This window comes from Mastigoproctus giganteus, chromosome 6, assembly GCF_048544385.1.
Source record: "Mastigoproctus giganteus isolate SK-2022 chromosome 6, ASM4854438v1, whole genome shotgun sequence".
NCBI classification, from domain to species: domain Eukaryota; kingdom Metazoa; phylum Arthropoda; class Arachnida; order Uropygi; family Thelyphonidae; genus Mastigoproctus; species Mastigoproctus giganteus.
In genome coordinates this window covers 95,546,541-95,566,430 of record NC_143580.1, presented here as the reverse complement: position 1 = coordinate 95,566,430, position 19,890 = coordinate 95,546,541, and the positions used below count along the sequence as shown (strand labels likewise).

General features: G+C 40.5%; 1 protein-coding gene across 1 annotated transcript in view; it reads left to right on the top strand.

Moving 5' to 3' along the window:
* Positions 1–19,890, top strand: part of LOC150084466 (uncharacterized) — a 186,934-nt gene that overhangs the window by 147,911 nt on the left and 19,133 nt on the right. The window lies entirely within an intron of this gene.

The window sequence follows — 19,890 nt, the reverse complement described above, 5'->3', positions numbered from 1 at the left end:
TTGTAAAGTTGAATCAGAAATGTAAGTTCCAGATGAGCTTTCATCTTAAGGTTTTTATTGCACTGATCATCTGATTGGATTATAGTTTTCAAATGAATGAGCTATTTTAGAAGGTATATGTAGTTGTATAAACAGCTGTAATTTTAATGGTAATACTGAGATTTGCTGCCAAGATTCGGCATTATGGGTAAGCATTTCTTTGTTGGGTTATAAATAGTATATTCAACTAAATATAAACAGTATTATCAATTATAGTACTATTTATAATAAAAATACAATATTTATGTATATTGCCATGTAATTTGGGTTTAAGTTACTTAGACATATATATTTTTTAAATTTATATATTTATTTCATTATAAAAAGGTACATCCTTATTATTTTGTGTTCCATAAATCGCAATGTGACAGTATTTACGTATATCAGCTGATCATTCTATTTACAATTTCAAAATAAAAAAACGTACAATATTATGTTCCTGTTCACCTTCTGTGCTCCCTTGTCGAAGGGAACTCTACATGACACATATATGTGCCCCAGGTGTTATGTATTGAATTAAGCTCGACAATAAGTTGCTTACATATATTGAAGATATATTTGGCTACCTGGAAGAAATCTTTTTTGGAATATCATAATTTTCCTGGAAATAAACATTATAAATTTACTTTGCAGCAACAAGACATAGCACAGCATTGCATGCAGAAGTTAATTTAGAGTGGTAGGGTAAGCACACAGTGGAAGTAGTGCAGTGCAAAAGGTTAAAGAAGAAAATCTAATCTTAGAAAAAACTGGTATAAATTTTCATTACAATAATATGACTAAAGAGATTATTGAATAATCAGCTGATATGTTTATCTACATACTGTAATAACCTGTAGCCAAAACAAATTTCAGTTAGTTAAATACTCTTGATAGCAAGATGGACAAGTTTGTTATGAAGAAAAGAAGACATGAAGATGATTGTAGTGAAGGTAGAAAAGAAGACAAACATCAAGATGATTATGGTAAAGATGAAAAGTAAGACAAAGGTGGAGGCTCGAGTAAAGAAGGAATAATTATAAGTGTTCCCTTTTCGAGCGAGCCTGCTGTGAAGGGGAGGAAGAAAAATTTTCAGTATTAAAACAGTTATTTGGAACATTGATTTACTTGGTTTGGGTATAAAGATAGTTTTAGGCCAAAATGATTTATTTGTGGTCCAGAGAAGCAGTGATACCTAGTAAATGAAAGAGTCATTTAACTCTTAAGACAGTCATATAGCTAACAACCCTAGAATGTACTTTGAGAGACTTAAATATCCAAAGAAAACAGATTCCGAGTTTTGCCAAAATTGATAAGTTTTTGAAGACTTTTGCCATTTTATTGACTTAATTGTCATATTAAATCCTCCATAAGTAGCTTTATAGTCCTAGTCGGCTCATTATTTTATTTTTAATTTAGCTAAATATTTTGTAGGCTACTATCTAACATACCATTGCGAACAAAACCGTTGTTTTGTTCGCATCTTGCCACCATTGTTATAGTATAGAGTGAGTGGTAGTGGAATTCAAATTTTTAATTGTGGTAAATAGGTAGCTCTAAAGTTTAGCTAAGATATATATATATATAAAAAATGTTTATACTCCGGCATGACCACCAGGTCAGTGAAGTTTACAATAAATCAATCAATACAAATGTTAATCATATTTAGCAGTCATGGGCTCGAACCCATTCCACTCAAAGAGCGTGTGCTACTGCACTTGCGCTCCTGACCACTCTGCAACATCCGGCCTCTAATTTAACATTGTGATCATTATGGTATAGCATAGTGTATATTCCAAACTTATTAGCTCAAGGTATAACATAAAACTAGATAGTGTAGTATTGACAATTTTCATTGTTAATCAATTGTATTCAAATGAAAATTATGCCTCAGACTAGAGCAGCAGAGCAACAGACACACAAAGTAGGGGGAATGCTGTGGCTCGGGGGGGGGGGGGGGAGAAACGAAGGGTGCGATTCTCCAATGCCTCACAAACTTAGAAAACGCGCAACTTGTGAAATGTTCGCAGACATTTCTGAAACAAGACATGATCTAGCCAAGGAGGCTCTCTTTCTGTGTGTGTGTGTGTGTGTGTGTGTGTTAGGTACAGAGAGTCGAGTAATTATGCACCTAAACAGCGTTCTAATCTGTGCCTTTGTAGATTCCCTTGAAGCAATTAAAATGGGGGACCCATCAAGTTCTCAGCTGCCCAACTGAATGCCAGAGCTCACAATTGTGCATCAGGCAACACAGCAGCAATCTTCAAGGCAAAATGTGCTGGTCCCACAGGAGCTAGTTATTGTTGGTGATGTAATTGTCAGGGAGACAGGAAATATATTGTGCAAAAAGGATAGGCGGAATATGACCAGGGTATGTCTGCCAGGGGCAAAAGTTTGATGACATACAGCAGATATCATCTTTTAAAGGCACAAAAGGCAATATTGTTGTACACATTGTCACTAATGACATTAAGAGTGGGAAATCTGCAGACTTACTTAAGTACAGTCACAATGTTGATGTTGAAAAAAAGTCGCAAGTTAGGGTTAGATTTGAAAGAGTGCAATTCTGCCCAGACGCAATAGGAAGGAGTATATGGTGAGACCCTTGTCAGTCAATTCAGCCCTGGAGAGATTGTGCAAGGTTCATGGGATAGAATTATTTTGAGCATTTTCTGTGCTTGTTAACAGGAGAGATTGCTGCTACATGGATGGATACACTTAAATGGAAAGGAGGCAAGAATATTTGTTGGTGCTATCAGGACAGCGTTAAGTGGGTTTGAAAACTGCTAGCTTGGGGGTGGATTCACACACTAAAAGATTAACAGTAGCCACAGGCAGAGGTGAAAGTGATTCTTGTACTCATTCTGTTAGAATGAGCAGCAGCATAGAAAGCAAGATGCTGGGGATTTCAGGGACTGGAGGGAGTCATCATAGAAAGTAAATACATGGTCTGTATTCGAGTAACTAAGAATAAGAATAGGTGCATGTATACTTGCATGTACACGAATGCTAGAAGTTATAGTAAATAAATTTGATGAATTTATAGTGCTGGTCAAGACATCAAAGATGGATATTGGAATTTGGGTAGTACAATGCATACAGAAAAGATAGACAGAATAGGAAAGGAAGAGGGGTTATGCTGTTAATTAAGAAACACAAAATCTAAGGAAGTGCATCCAGCTGATATAGATCGATAGTGCAATGTTGAGTCAGTTTGGTGTCACATAAGGAAATGGAATATCAAAAATGAGAGGAGGAATGTGTTATTGGCCTATTGATTCTGAAGAATGCAACCAACAACTGCACAGAGAAATAGAATGGGCCAGTAAATCAGAATGTCTTATAATGGGGGATTTTAATTTCCCAGATATTGACTGGAACTTGTGGGTTGGTCACTTGCACAGTAGCAAATCTTTTGTGGATTTGGTGGAAGATTGTTTTCTACAGCATTATGTTCAAGAGGCAACCAGAGAGAGTAATACTCTTAATCTGATTATCAGCAGTGATTCTTCGTGCATTAAAAATCTGCAGATGAATGAACCAGTAGGTGGCAGTGATTACAGTGTGCTGAAGTGGGATTTACTTATTATTATTATTATCAATTCATTTCTCTGTTGAAGAGACACCCCTGTGACAGCCATTGGCTAGAAGGGTGAGAGTTACATTCTTAGGTGTGAAGTGGACCCATGAGCAAAAGGTTACAAAGTCTGTGGGAAGTTCATCCTGAAAGGTTGAATACAGAATTTTGGAATACATAAGTAATTATGATTTTATTATAGAATATTTAAAATTTTAACATCTTAGGTTGGCATCTAGAATACTGAGAATATATAGTTAAAAGGGATCAAAGTGAAATGCAATTTTTGAGCCGAGTGGCTGTGCCACTACAGTTACGGGAGATGATAGGAGTCAGCAAAGACTTGCAATCTGTAGGCTTTTTCATTACAGAGCTTTTCCGGTTCAATTCTTAGTTAATTGAAAAGTTCTGTTGTGTTTGCTGGAAAAAAGTGACTTAGGCTGTCCAGGTTTTTTAAGTTGCTTTGAAGAGGATGTCTTGTTTCAGCAATTCTGGTGGCTTCTCAACGAGAGTGAAACAAGCCGTCAATACTGGGAGCGTCTAATCTTCCTGTTAGCAGTTGGGCTAATGTGAAAATGTTTCTTGTGTTAATTGTCTGTTTGCAGGGAGGAATGCTGAGATTGGAAAGTAGGATGGCTCTAGAGATAGTAAATGGGTGATTTTAGATCCTGTTCAGCCATCTCAGGAGCCAGTATTCAATACTAAGGAACGCTTTCAGGTTGCTCGGTGGGGCAGAGGACCAAATCTGTGAAGCATACAGTGGGATGGAAAGTATACATTTCAAGATATACTTTTTAACAATATCTGGGTTTCTAATGCCAATTAACTTCTGTTTGGCAGCCCAGAGCACTGCATATGTTTTAGCTTTGATGTAATCAAAGTGCTCAGAGAATGTTAGTCCCTCATCCCATTTTAGGCCAAGGTCTATGTGCGATTTAACCTTTGGAACTTCATATCAACTTAGCAGCGTAGAGATATTGTTCCTGCTCTTTTTCTTTGTAATTGTCATCTGGGCAGATTTACTTGGGTTTAAATGTAGTCCAATACAATCGAGGTAATGCTCCAGTTCGTTTATTGTGTTATTGGCTTGTTGATTTGTTTGTTTAACTTGTTGTTTAGCTTAACTTTGCTTAACTTCAGATTTGACGAAGAATTTCAGGTCATCAGCATATGTAATAAAGTTGTCTTTATGGGATGCAAAAAATGGTTCAAAACTTGCGACAAATAACAGTGAGGAGAGAACACCCTCCCTGTGGTACTCACTGCAAAATGGAGTAATGGGCAATAAAATCGTCATTACGGATTATGAGCCGACTTTCCTTCAGAATGCTACATAAAATCTTCAGGAGATTGCCTTGTATTTTGAAGTAGAAATATAAAATTTGTTTCAGAGCCGTTATCGATATATTGTCAAAAGCTGCAGATATGTCTAGGAAGATAATATCGAGCTGTTCCTTACTGTTGAGAGCTTTCTGCATCCGGAAAAGGGTCGCAAGGAGATTTATGACAGTTGATCTTCCAGATAAGACAGGGTGTAGGTGCTGAGCGAAGGGCCTTCTCAAAAATTTTCAAGATGGTGCAACTTATGGCTATGGGTCTATAGTCTTTGGCATTTTTTGGTTTCTTTATTTTGGGAATGGGCCTGACTATATAGCTGTTCCATATACAGGGGAGAGTACCTTTTTGAATGATTTGATTGAAAGGGCGATGCAGCACCTCAATAATGTAAAGACTTCTGATTTTTCCATGAAAAGAGGGAAGTTATCAGGACCAACAGTTGCTTTATTAGGAAGTTCATTTATGACTTTCGTGAGGTTTTCTTTGGTAATTGTGATGGTTGTTAGAGGTGTGTTTCTTAGTAAGTTTGAAACGGATTCTTCTTTTTCTACGATTCAGTGAAGGAGGTCAGTTATTCTCTTCCTGTTTTCTTCAGTTGCTAATTGGTTGGATGTGGGAGGTCGTCCAAATGCCTTCGTGGACCATTTGGTAAAAACCTCTGCAGTCATGAGATCCTTTTTCCTTGTTTGAGCTTTGATAGTACAGCTACGTAATGTGCTTGTCTTTTCAGCCTTATAAAGTGAGCACTCTCTTTTTTGTACAGAATGTGGTCATTAGGATGTCCTGTCTTCAGCCACTTCCTGTAAAGTCTTTGCTTTTTACGAAAGACATATTTTAACTGTGGATTAAACCAGTTTTTGGATTTCCCGGTTATCCTTATGACCTTCGATGCTCCTTCATAGGCAATTTTTGTGAGCTTTAGGGCAGTAGCTGGAGAGCTTCCTCTGCCTGCTTCATGCTTAGTTCTTGCCATTTGCATTCTCGAAGTTCTTTGAGAATGATGTTTGGCTTTATGTATTTTAAAGAAAAGGTCTTTCTGTGTATGCTGTTAAAATTTCTGCCATCCCTGTGATTGGTTCCAGCAACATTGTGTGGTCTCTACAACTATGGGGTTGTGGTCTGACTTAAAGCGAAACAAGTTATCTGCTAATCTAATGCCGAGTGTATTGTAATAGACAACATCTAACCGTTGATGCCCTCTAGTTGCTGGAGTAACCAGCTGTTTCAGATTTGGTTGTGCAAGAATAGAGTCGACATTTCTTTTTGCATCGGTATGTTTTGAAATTGGCATGTTAACATCTCCTAACAGGATTGTATCTACAGCTGGATTGAGGTTGACGGTGAGCCATGCAAGGAGTTTATTTCTTGAATCTCTGGTGTGCTTGGGAGGCAGTATATAAGACATTTGTAATTTTATTTTCCCATTGAAAAAGGTAGCACAGGTGGTTTCAAAATTATCTGATTTGGAGAGGTGTTCCTTTGTAGACTGATATTCATCTTCATACAGGATCATGGTTCCTCCACCCCATTTTTCAGTTCTTCCAGTGCCAACACATTTGTATCCAAGCAGATTGTTGAGAATGTTTAGTTGTCTGTTATTGCGTAACCACGTTTCAACATGGCAAATGTAGTCAGTCAGCTGTCATCATGCAGGTTGTAGTACGGGAAGCTTGTTGGAAATACTTCGTATTACGTTCTTGAAAAAACACCGCAGGCTGCTAGTCTCCTGTCTCAGAGAATGGGGAGGATTTGGTTGCTACTGTGATGTTTCAGAAGGGCTATTTGATCTTGATTTTATCATCCATCTATCCTTGTATGGTTTGACCAGTGACCCTGCTGACCAGCCCTGAAAATTCAGTAGCAACGAGAACTGTCCCATTGGGCACGTGACAACAAATGAGCCGTAAGCAGGATGCCTCCTTTTTAATTGTTTAACTTCTACTGTTAATCCAAATTCAGTTTTACACACGTCTTTAATGTTACTGGGCTGCGTTGCAGGGCCTAATCTGGAGGTAAAGATCTTCTCTCGTGTAGGAACGGCTGTAGTATTATATTTGGCCAGCCTATTCAAATCTCAGTTAGATGTGCTACCAACGTCAGTACCGCGACCCTTGCAATCAGAAAAGCAAGGTGCTGTACACTGGCAGACATTATTACCAGTAGTGTGGGTCTCATTCGAGGTGTTGCCACTTGTTTCTGGCAAAGACAAAATATTATTGAAACCGGGGTCCTGCAGTCTGTAGGATACTTCTGCTATCCTGTTTTTCTCTTATGTTTTCGCTGATGATTTGCTCAGCAGTGATCGAAATGAAAGCAGGTTGAGGATATGATTGTGGGACGTGAGGAATCTCTGGGCATGAGAGAGACAGAGCCTCTGAGGCAGCTGAGCTCTGACAGTTGTTTGCTCCATCTTCCTGTATATTCAGAGTGGCACTTGCCAAACCACTGGACTGACAACAGGCTTTGTTATGAGTGGCAGGAGGGTATTTGACCTCACAATGCTGAGCAATCGACTGCTTTGCTAATCTTTACACTTGGTTGATCACTGGATGACTGAGGGGAAGAAGCCCTTATTCTTCATACGGGTGTGATTTTTCCCTGCTAACCATCTTCTCCACCAGTCACTTTACACTGTGTAGGATTTTGAGATTTCGCTCTTTAAGCAGGTTGTTATCTTCTTACAGGGCAGATATGAGTTTATAGATGGGAAGTAATTGGTCAGAGAAGTTTGCAGAGATCTCAGCACTAAACTGCTGTAAGATAGGTTCCATGGACTTGCTGAGCATCTTTGTAAGGTTATTTTTTTTTAGCAACTGTAACTAGATGTTTCAGCTTACTGCCTTGCGGGGGACGTCAGTATTCTATGCCTGCAGTTTTCTGGGCAAGCATCACAACCAAGAATGTCTTGAATTGAGTCTTTGAGTGTGATGGAGTTGTTTTGGTCCGCAACTTGCGGAAGGAGAGGGGAGTTTCCATTACTTCAAAACAGTTTATTCTTTCGAGTTAATTAGAACAGTTGATTCTTTCGAGCTGTCTTGTTGTTTTGCACACGAAAGGCAAATAAAATTTTGTTTCTTTGCTTTGCTAAGCTTTTTAATATTTAAAGAGGTGCAGCAGCCTCCAAAAAACTGGTCACAAATAATACATTTAATTGTACTTAAAGATGTAACTACCATTAAAGGGAAAGGTTTTTGCTTTCGTAAAGTGGTCTGAAACAGTTTTTAAAATTCTATACAGTGGGACCAACTGATGATGTTACCAACAGCAAATTCTGAATGGAAGGATTCACGGAATTAATCTTGGAAGCTACTAGGCTTTTCATACCAACTAAGCTAGCTCCAGATAATATAACCAAGCAGCAAATTAAGCAGGGTCTTATATACACACTCTTTAAGTGCCATCACTGCCATTCAATCTGCTACTTCTTCCCAATATTCCAATCTGAAACAGATACGGTCTCAGTTATACCAATATCAAACATCCAACCAGTTGATCACCTTTTGATGGAACCCTGGGCATGTCGGCATCCCAAGTAACGAAAGTGCAGATCGTGCTGCTAAACATCCTAACAGTGGATCATTCTACCATCTGAAAGTCCCATACACTGATTATATTCACTGTTAAAACAGCATGTAGCCTTCAGTGGTCTGAACTATGGCAAACACAATTGAATAATAAACTATTTCAGCTTAAAAAAGAACCTCAACTGTGGACTTCTAGTTTCAGGAAAAGTAGGTGAGAAGAAGTAATTTTGGCAAGGCTCTGTATTGGTCACTCTTATACAACTCATCTGTTCTTGCTTATGGGAGAAAAACCACCTCAATCTCCCTTCTGTCAGACCCAGCTAACAATCAAACATATCCTAATAGAATGCCCTAAATACTCAAGTAACCGGAAATCCAGTTTTTATTCTCTATCCAATTTGCAGAAACCTTTAACAACTTTACTACACATACTTGGCGATAATGCAAATTTTGAAGCACTGTTTAAATACTTGTAAATCATAAATATATATATAATCGCCTCTAATAACCATAATATTAAGGACTCAGTCATAAGTTAATAATTAAGGACTCAGTCATAATATTAAGGACTCAGTCATAAGTTAATAATGAAAAGGCACAATATGGCCAGGAGGATCCAAAGAATCCACAAGAACATACCAACTAAGAAATACTGTTCAGGGTTTAGGCCTCAATGGATATCAGATGAACAAATGGGACTCATGACAGAGAAGAAAAATGTATCGGATATATCAAAATTATCAGTTGACACAGAAGCCTATGGTAGATATAAACTAGTCTGTAATCAAGTCACAAAGGAGGTTAGGCAAGCGAAGGCAGATTATGAGAAATCTATGGCAAAGGATGCAAAGAGAAACAGCAAAACATTCTTTACTTATAGAAACTCTGAAAGGAAGGGGATGAATCAGGTTGGTCCACTTGATATCGATGGTTCAACTATTGATGATCTTGCTCAGATAGCTCACAAACTGAGTATTTTGCATCTAGATTCACACTTGAGGAATTCTGTAGGTAAGTGGAGAACAAAAGCTTATTAAACTCTAACAGGGAACTAAGTGATTTTGTTATAACTGACAGCAAAGTGGAAAGACTTCCCATTTCACCCATCGGGTCACTCCAAATGTTTGTGTAGTTCAGACTTAAATTACGGTAATGAACAAGCTGCCAACCTTTGTATTATCTGCAAACTTGAACATTAAGATTGAGATATCTTCATCGATATCATTGATAAATGCACAAAACAAAAATGGGCCCAGGCCAGAACCCTGGGGGACCCCATTAATTAATATTAGTCCACGTAGAGCAGTGTCCATTTATTACCTCTCTCGCTCAAACATCCCTTTATCCATTTCAGCAAATTGCCCTTAAAGCCATACCACTCCAATTTGTAAACATTTTTCCGTGTGCTATAGTATCAAAAGCTTTCCTGAAATCCAAATATACGATATCAAAGTTATTTTCTGCATCCAGTTCCTTTTTGGCCACATTAGCATTAGCATTAATACAGGCATGTGATGCAAGAAAGCAAGCTTATGCAGCACCAGCCAAGGGAAAAAAAATAATAACAAATAAATAAAATCCCATTTCACCCCTCCAATCATTCAGGCTGTGCTCCAATCAAGCACAGCCTTAAATTTATTTAGGCTATTAGCTTCCACAACAAAAGATGGAAGCCTGTTCCACCAATCAACTACTTACTGACTAAAGGCAAATCTTTGCACATCTGTTCTACAACTATCTTTCCTCAATTTGAAACTGTGCCCCCTCAGGTTCTTAGTCTGAGCAAGAGGAGGAATCCCATCAGAATTCAGCTTGCTCAACCCATTCAAGGCCTTATACACCTCAATCAGTTCACCTCGCAGGTGCCTACTCTCCATGTGCTACAATTTGCAGAACTTAAGCCTTTTTTTGGTAAGAGCACCCCTTTGTTCCCTTCACCAATCTTTTTGCCCTTCTTTGTACTCATTCTAGCAACTCTACATCCTTCATAAATTAGACCTGCAGACCTGTACACAGTACTCTAGGTGTGGCCTGACCACTGCCTTGTATAATGGGATTATCACCTCCCTGTCCCTGCTAGCAATATTCCTTCATATCATTGACATGACTCCATGACCTGCTCTGGCAGCCCATCTGCACTAATCAGCAAACTTGATATTTGACTTCAGTTAAACTTCAGTTGTCACTTCTCAGCCCATTTTCCCAACTTATCTAGATCAAGTTGGAGTAGCATACTGTCGTTAATAACCCTGCCAACCTTTGTATCATCTGCAAACTTGGACATTACACCCAATATACCTTCATCAGTATTATTAATAAATATACAAAACACCAAATGGGCACAACACCGAACCCTGGGAAACTCCACTAATAACATCTGTCCACGAAGAGCATTGTCCATTCATTACCACTCTCTGTCGTCTCCTATTCAACCATCCCTTTATCCGTTGTAGCAACTTACCCTTAATGCCATACCTCTGCAATCTGTTCAACAGTCTTTCATGAGCAACAGTAACAAAAGCTTTCCTGAAATCCAAGTATATAATATCAAAATTATTTTTGCATTCAGTTCCTTTGTGACCACATCATAGTATCCAATCAAATTGGTCAGACAAGACCTCACTTTAACAAACCCATGCTGTGTCTTAACTATTACTGCCGTCTTGTCTAGATGATCCAGCAGTGCTTCTTTAACCGGCGATTCCATAATTTTCCCCAGAACACAAGTTAAACTAACAGGTCTCCAGTTACTTGTCGCCTTTTGAACCCCCTTTATTAATTGGTGATACATTTGCACACCTCCAGTCCATGGGGACCTCCCCTGAGCCCAGGGAAGCTCTCATAATTATGGCTAAGGGTTTGCTTACTTTCTTTGCTGCCTCCTTTAATATAACTGGATAGATCCTGTCCACCTCAGGTGCCTTTGTTATTTTTAACTTCAACAATTTCTCCTCCACTTTGCTCTCAGTTATTATGAAATCACTTAGCTACCTGTTACCATTTGATAAACTTCTGCACTCTCCTTATGTGTGAATGTAGATGCAAAATACTCATTCAGTTTTATCAGCTACCTGAGCATGATCATCAATAGTCAACCCATCTATGTTAAATGGTCCAATCTGATTCATTCCTTTCCTTCTAGTTTACATAAATAAAGAACTCTTTGCTGTTTTTCTTTGCATCCTTTGCCAAAGATTTTTCTTAATCTGCATTCGCCTGCCTAACCTCCTTTGTGACCTGATTACAGACTAGTTTATACCTGCCATAGGCTTCTGTGTCACATGACTTTATATGCATCCCATACATTTTTCTTCCCTGTCATGAGTCTCATTAATTAATCTGACATCCATTTAGGCCTAAACCTTGAACAGTATTTCTTGGTTGGAATGTAAAGCCTAGTAGCCTCCAAAATTAAGTCCCTGAAGGCTTCCAATTTAGAATTCAACATTGGTAATATCATCAGTTGAGACCTCTGTAGTCACCTTTACGAAAGCAAAAGCCCTTCCCTTTAGCCTTGATGGTAGTTACATATTTAAGTATATAACTATGAGTATTTACATATTTAACAATATGAGAGCTTGAAGGACAGGGTGGATACCCTCGAAGGAACTAAATTGAGGGGCCCATCAAGCTCTCGGCTGCCCACATCAACGCCAGAGCTTGCACTTGGACGTCGTGCAACACAGCGGCAACCCCCAAGGCAGAATGCGCTGGTCCCAAAGGAACTAGTAGTTGTTGGTGACTCTATTGTCAGGGAAACGGGGAACATGCTTTGTAAAAAGGATAGGTGGAACAGGACCAGGGTATGTCTGCCAGGGGCAAAGGTTGATGACGTTGTGGAGCAGATCATCTTTTAAGGGCACAAAATGTGATATAGTTGTACACGTTGGCACTAATGATATCAAGAGTAGGAGACCGGCAGAATTGCTTAACAAGTACAGGTCACTGTTGAAAATAAGCCGTGAAATAGGTTTGAATTTGAAAGTGTCTGCAATTCTGCCCAAACACGATAGGAGGGAGTATATGATGAGAGCCTTGTCACTCAATTCGGTCCTGGAAAGATTGTGCACGGCTCAAGGGGTAGAATTTTTTTTCAGCCTGCACTGTACTTGTTAACAGGAGAGATTGCTTCTACAGGGATGGGATACACTTAAATAGAAAGGGTGCAAGAATATTTGCTGATGCTATCGAGGCAGTGTTAGGTGGGTCAGAAAACTGCTAGCTTGGCGGGAGACAAAGACGAATAGATTAACAGTAGCCACTGGCAGCGGTGAAAGAGATTCTTGCACTGCTTCTATTGGAATGAGCAGAAGCCTGAAAAACAAGATGCAGGATATTTCAGAGACTGCTGGGAGTCATTGCGGCACAAGTAAACACATGGGTTGTGTTAGGGTAGCTAAGAATACAAATAGGTGCATGTATACTTGCGTGTACACCAATGCTAGGAATTTAGTAAAAAAATTTGATGAATTTGAGGTATTGCTCAAAACATCAAAGGCAGATATTGTTGGGATATCAGAGACGTGGTGTAACACAGATATAAGGAATGCAGAACTGGAATTTGGGGAGTACAACGTCTACACAAAGGATAGACTGGATAGGAAGGGAGGAGGGGTTATGCTATTAGTTAAGAAATACATAAAATCCAAGGAACTGAAGCCAGTCGACATTGCTGGACAGTTCAGTGTCGAGTCAGTTTGGTGTGACATAAGCATTGGGAGATCAAAATTGAGAGTAGGAGTGTGCTATAGGCCTAATGACTCTGATGAGTATAATAAGAAACTGTACAGGGAAATAGAGTGGGCCAGTAAATCAGAGAGTCTTATAATGGGAGATTTTAATTTCCCAGATATTGACTGGAATTTGGGGGCTGGTCACTCACACACTAGCAAGGCTTTTGCGGATTTATTGGATGATTGTTTTCTACATCAGCATGTTCGGGAGGCAACTAGAGGGAGGAATACTCTTGATTTGATTATCAGCAGTGATTCTTCATGCATTAAGAATCTGCAGATAAATGAACCACTAGGTGGCAGTGATCACAGTGTGCTGAAGTGGGATTTACTCAAAGAGGTAACTACCATTAGGGGTAAAGGGAAGGGTTATTGCTTTCGTAAAGGCGACTATGATGGACTGAGGCAGTATTTAAATTCTATACAGTGGGACCAACTGATGATTTTACCAACAGCAAATGCAAAATGGGAAGCATTCAAAGAACTTATCTTGGAAGCTACTAGGCTTTACATACCAACTAAGAAATATTGTTCAAGGTTTAGGCCTAAATGGATGTCAGATGAACTGATGAGGCATATGGCAGAGAAGAAACATGCATGGGATACATACAAATTAACACATGACACAGAAGCCTATGATAGATACAAGTTGATCTGCAACCAAGTTACAAAGGCAGATTACTAGAAAGTAATCTGCGAAGGCAGATTACTAGAAATCTTTGGCAAGGGATGCAAAGAAAAACAGCAAAGAGTTCTTTACTTATGTAAACTCTTGAAGGAAGGGGATGAATCAGATTGGTCCACTTGATATCGATGGGTCAACTGTTGATGATCCTATTGAGGCAACAAACTCAGGTAGCTAACAAACTAAATTAATATTTTGCATCGACATTCACACATGAGGGGTTATTTAGTGAGGGGAAAGCCAGGGGTGTATTCAACTCTAGCAGTAAGCTAGAGAATTTCGTAATAACTGAGAGTAAAGTGGAGGAGAAATTGTTGAAGATAAACACAAGAAAGGCACCCGAGGTGGATGGGGTCTATCCAGTTATATTAAAGGAGGCAGCAGAGGAAGTAAGCAAACCCTTACCCTTAATTATTAGAGTTTCCTTGTACTCAGGGGAGGTACCCACAGACTGGAGATGTGCAAGTGTGACCCCAATTCACAAAGGAGGATCAAAGGCTGACACACGTAATTATAGACCTGTGAGTTTAACTTCTGTTCCAGGAAAATTAATGGAGGCACTAGTTAAAGAAGCACTGCAGGATCATTTAGACAAGACTTCAGTTATAGCTCGGACACAGCGTGGTTTTGTTAAGGGGAAGTCTTGCCTGACCAATTTGATTGGATACTATGATGCAGTCAGAAAGGAACTGGATGCGGGGAATAACTTTGATATTATATACTTGGATCTTAAAAAGGCTTTCGATACTGTTGCACATGTAAGACTGCTGCACAAATTGGAGCAGTGTGACATTAGAGGTAAATTGCTGCTGTGGATAAAGGGGTGGCTGAGGGGGAGAAGACAGAGAGTGGTAATCAATGGACCCCCTCGACGTGGGCACCTGTACGTGGTGAGGGGACCTCCCAGTGATGCTGCTGGTTTTCCAGATTAGCATCACTGGGATCCAACGCCCATACCTTGGTTCCAGGGTTACAACATTGGAATCCGGCGTGTGCAGCCGTGCGCCGCGACCCGTGGAAGCGGAAAGGGGGATCCTGGTGGTTGAGGGGCCCAGCCTTAATACACCACTTTGGCCCCTGCTTCAACGAGACGGGTGGTCCCGGACCGGCTCGACTGGGATCAATCGGCGGGTGGTTCTATACTGCTAGGGTCAACTGCGTTCCAATAAGTCTCCCTCCCTATGGTCCTGGGATGGGATAAAGACTTATTGGTAACGTGGGTATGGTGCTCTAAGCGAACTCGGCGTCCCATTCGTGTGCGCAGTACCTGCTAGTTCACGAGTGGGCGTCCCCTTGTTGGGCTCGGTGGTGGGTGAGGTACTTAGGCATCAGACATTTTCTCTTTACTCTTATGAGTAATTTAAATCTTTCAAACCCCTCTGGGCCTCTACGAGGTCCCTACCTGAAATTGATGAAGATAATGTGTCATCAAAAAAGAAACACCGAACAGAAGCTGCACCACCTCCTGTACCTCGATTCCTTATCATACATTCTACCGGTGAAAAGGAAATAGGTAAAATGTCGCCCTTCTTCATTCAGAAGGGTCTCGAAGGGCTGGCAGGGTCCCCGAAGTCGGTAAAACGACTTAGATCGGGTGACCTTTTAGTAGAAACGTCTTCAGTGCGACATTCAGAATTGCTTCTCCTAGCAACATCTCTTGGGGGCATTCCAATTAAGACATCACTACACAGGACATTGAATACATCGCGTGGCGTAATTGCCGAGTGGGATCTCCTTGAAACATCTGAAGAGGAGATATGCACCGAACTGAGAGATCAAGGTGTAACAGCCGTTAAGAGGATATTTATGCGTAAGGAGGGAAAATTAGTCCCAACTAGGGTTCTTATCCTTACATTTAATACACCTAAACCGCCTACTTCCATCAGGGCTGGTTATCTGAACTGTCCTGTAAGGCTATACATTCCAAACCCGTTGCGATGTTTCAAATGCCAAAAATATGGCCACTCTCAGATGTCATGTCGTGGATCTCCTGCTTGTGCCCGCTGTGGAGCAAAAGAACATGACACAAAGGAATGTTCTGCCTCGAAACCAGTATGCGTGAATTGTGGCGGTGAACACCCTGCATATTCAAGAGCATGCCAAAGATGGAAAGACGAAAAACAAATTCAAAAAATCAAGACGGAACAGAACATACCATATATGGAAGCAAAGAAACAGTTAACACCAGCAAACACTGGAAAATCTTATGCACAAGCAGTCTTGAGGAAGGTTTCAATTTCGACGCAAACTGATATATCAATATCGCCATGTGATTCTTTTGCACCCCAAGCTAGATACTTGTTGACACAAGCACAGCAAGATAAAGCAGTCGCTACTCCCATTTCAATACCAACTAAGGAAGTAGCACCTAAAGGAAAATCACCTCAAACAAAAACCCCACCTGTTATTAGTGAGGTACAGGAGGAAATGGAGGTAAATGAAGAAGCTGAAAGTGTGGAAGAATCTATTCTAGATCTTCATCCGGAGGAAGAAATGGATATTGGGCGCCCTCAATTTCCCAAAGGCAGAATAAAACCCAAAGCGGGTCAATCTAAACCCGTATCACTTCGGAAGCCAGTCAACGGTCCCACTAATTCCAAGTAATAATGGCTAAACTACTGCAATGGAATTGTCGTGGATTCCAACGAAATATGGAGGGTGTCAAAATGCTAATGCGCAAATATGAACCTGTTTGCTTTTGCTTGCAGGAAACGGACCTAAAGCCAAATGATGACCCCATATTGCGAAATTTTACTGCTGTTCGTAAAGACAGAAACGGGGATGGCCCGGCCCATGGAGGAGTCGCAATCCTCGTGGGCAACCATACCCCTTTCTCACAAGTACAATTGAACACTAACTTAGAAGCAGTAGCCATTCGTTTAGCAATAGGGTCTTTACTTACAATATGTTCTATATATTTGCCTCCTGGGACACACATTTCCCAGGTAGATCTCGACGATCTTATTACGCAACTGCCCTCTCCTTTTTGCCTTCTTGGAGACTTTAATGGTGCCTTCTTGGAGACTTGAACGTTTTCTCGACAATAACGGCCTGTCGTTACTAAATATGGGAATAAACACCTATTTCCATATGCCTACCCGTACTTTCTCTGCCATCGATCTTTCCATCTGTTCGCCTTCTCTGCTACCTTTGCTTTCCTGGGAAGTGGAACAGAATCCTTATGGAAGCGACCATTTCCCCGTAATATCTACCATTGTGAACGGACAACCTTGTCATCCATTTAGAATTCCACGCTGGAAGTATGATGAAGCAGATTGGAGTAAATTTTCACTACTCACTGAATTTGATCCTGTACAAATTCAGCAAGAATCAATTGATGAAGCAGTGAAGTATATCACAGAGTGTATTATCCACGCAGCGGCAACTGCAATCCCAAAAACATCCTCCCGATTTCCACGCTTTCCAAAGCCATGGTGGAACCAAGATTGTAAAGAAGCAAGAAAGTTACAAAATCGGTCATGGGGAAAATTCCGACGTTACCCCACCACCGCAAATCTTATAGCTTTTAAACGTGCCCGTGCTAAAGCACGATTTATGTGCCGACAGAGCCAAAAGGAATGCTGGGTCAAGTTTACATCTTCAATTAACCAGATGACCAGTACCAAAGTTGTCTGGGATAAAATTCGGAAGATGAAGGGTAAATACAAATCAGCTCCTTCATCTATGTTACAACATAATGGTTGTACATTAGCAGACTCAACTGCTATTGCCAACGCTCTAGGAGAAGTATTCTCCACTATATCTGCTGAAACTTCATACTCTGCTGAGTTTCTAGTGTTAAAGAAGAAAGCGGAGAAACAAAAACTTAACTTCCCTTCAAGCAAAGCCGAAACTTATAACCTGCCTTTTAGTGAAGTGGAATTAACCATTGCACTTGCTACCTCGAAAGTGAGTGCCGCAGGGCCAGATGAAATTCAGTATGAGATGATAAACATCTTTCATCTCACTCTCTAGAGCTGTTGCTACATCTCTACAACCGAATTTGCCGACCGGGCTAGCCGAGTGGGTAAAGTACCTGCCCGGCAACCCAAAGGTCGCGGGTTCGATTCCCGCCTCGGGCTTGGATCAAAGTACTACAAAAACCTTGGGAGGTGCAATATGGCCACAGACGCCGATGCGCCAACAACTACCAAATCAAAAAAAAAAAAAAAAAAAAAAACAACCGAATTTATTTGGAGGATCAATTTCCTGTTTCTTGGCGTAGAGCAACCGTTCTCGCTTTCCCAAAGCCAGGAAAAGACCCCAAAATTCCCAGCAACTATCGTCCAATTGCACTGACCAGTTGCCTATGTAAGATTTTGGAAAAAATGGTGAATGCCCGCCTCATATATTACCTCGAGGCAAACAACCATTTGAACAAGATTCAGTGCGGCTTCCGAAGGAATCGCTCCACTTTGGACCATTTAATCCGACTGGAAACAGCAATTCGCGATGCTTTTTTAAAGCGTGAACACTTGGTATCAGTCTTCTTTGACATGGAAAAAGCTTATGACACAACCTGGAGGTATGGTATTTTAAAAGACCTCTATTCTTTTGGTTTGAGAGGCCACCTCCCTGTTTTTATAAGGAATTTTTTATCTAAACGACTCTTCCAGGTTCGTGTTAACTCCAGTGTGTCCCGCCTTTTTTGTCAAGAGGAAGGAGTTCCCCAAGGCTCTGTCCTCAGTGTTACGCTGTTTGCAGTCAAAGTTAACTCCATTACAAAACAGCTTCCTCCATCAGTAAATAGTGCCTTGTACGTTGATGATTTTAGTATTTTTTGTTATTCCTGTAGCATGAGAGTTATTGAACGACAATTGCAACAAGCAGTCAATCACCTTAGTTCCTGGGCTTTAACTAATGGGTTTAAGTTTTCTGCTCAAAAGACCGTTTGCGTGCATTTCTGCCGCAAACGGAATCTACATCCTGACCCGGAACTCAGACTTGGACAAAATCCAATTCCTGTGGTAGCAGAAACAAAATTTTTGGGACTTATCTTTGATAAAAAACTGACATTCCTACACCATATTCGTCAGCTTAGAGCAAAATGCATGAGGGGTTTGAACATGCTCAGTGCTATCTCCTCCAACTTTTGGGGAGCAGATAGAAGCACATTATTGCGTTTATACCGAGCACTTGTTTGCTCTAAACTTGACTATGGTTCCCAAGCTTACTCTTCTGCTAGAATTTCTGTACTCCGGTGGCTTGACCCAATCCACCATAAAGCCATTCGGATTGCCACAGGGGCTTTCCGTACTTCGCCTGTCCAAAGTCTATACGTTGAAGCCAATGAACCACCATTGATGCTTCGACGTCAGCAATTGTCGCTACAATATGCTATAAAAATAAAATCCCTGCCTGACCATCCCACGTGGACATCTATTTATATGCCACGGTGGGAAAATCTATATAATACGCGTGAAACTGCCAGTCGGCCTTTTGGTATCAGGATTCAAGAGCTGGTTCATGATATTGGCTTCACGTTGGACAATATATCAACGTCAGTCAAGCAAGATCTTCCCCCTTGGAATATACGATCTCCGTCTTGTGACTTCAGTTTTAGGAGTTGGCTGAAAGCTAACACATCGCCATGTATATATCGGCAACTCTTTGCAACACACCTTGCCGAACACTCTGATTTCTTGCCGGTATATACAGATGGCTCGAAATCTGAAGAGTTTGTGGGATCTGCTTGTGTCTTTCCAAGTAAAACAATCTGTAGTCGTATTCCAAGTGAATGTAGCATATACACTGCAGAGCTACACGCAGTAGAACTGACCTTGGATCATATAAAAACCCACCACTACCAAAAGTGCATGCTATATATGGACTCTCTAAGCGTATTACAGGCCTTATCCAATGTAAAAAGCACTCACCCAGTGTTATGTCGGGTGCAGCAACTATTACACTCCCTTTTAGAGTTAAATTTCGATATTCGCTTTTGTTGGATCCCTAGCCATGTTGGTATCAGAGGCAATGACTTAGCTGATGCAGCAGCAAAATCAGCAACGCCAC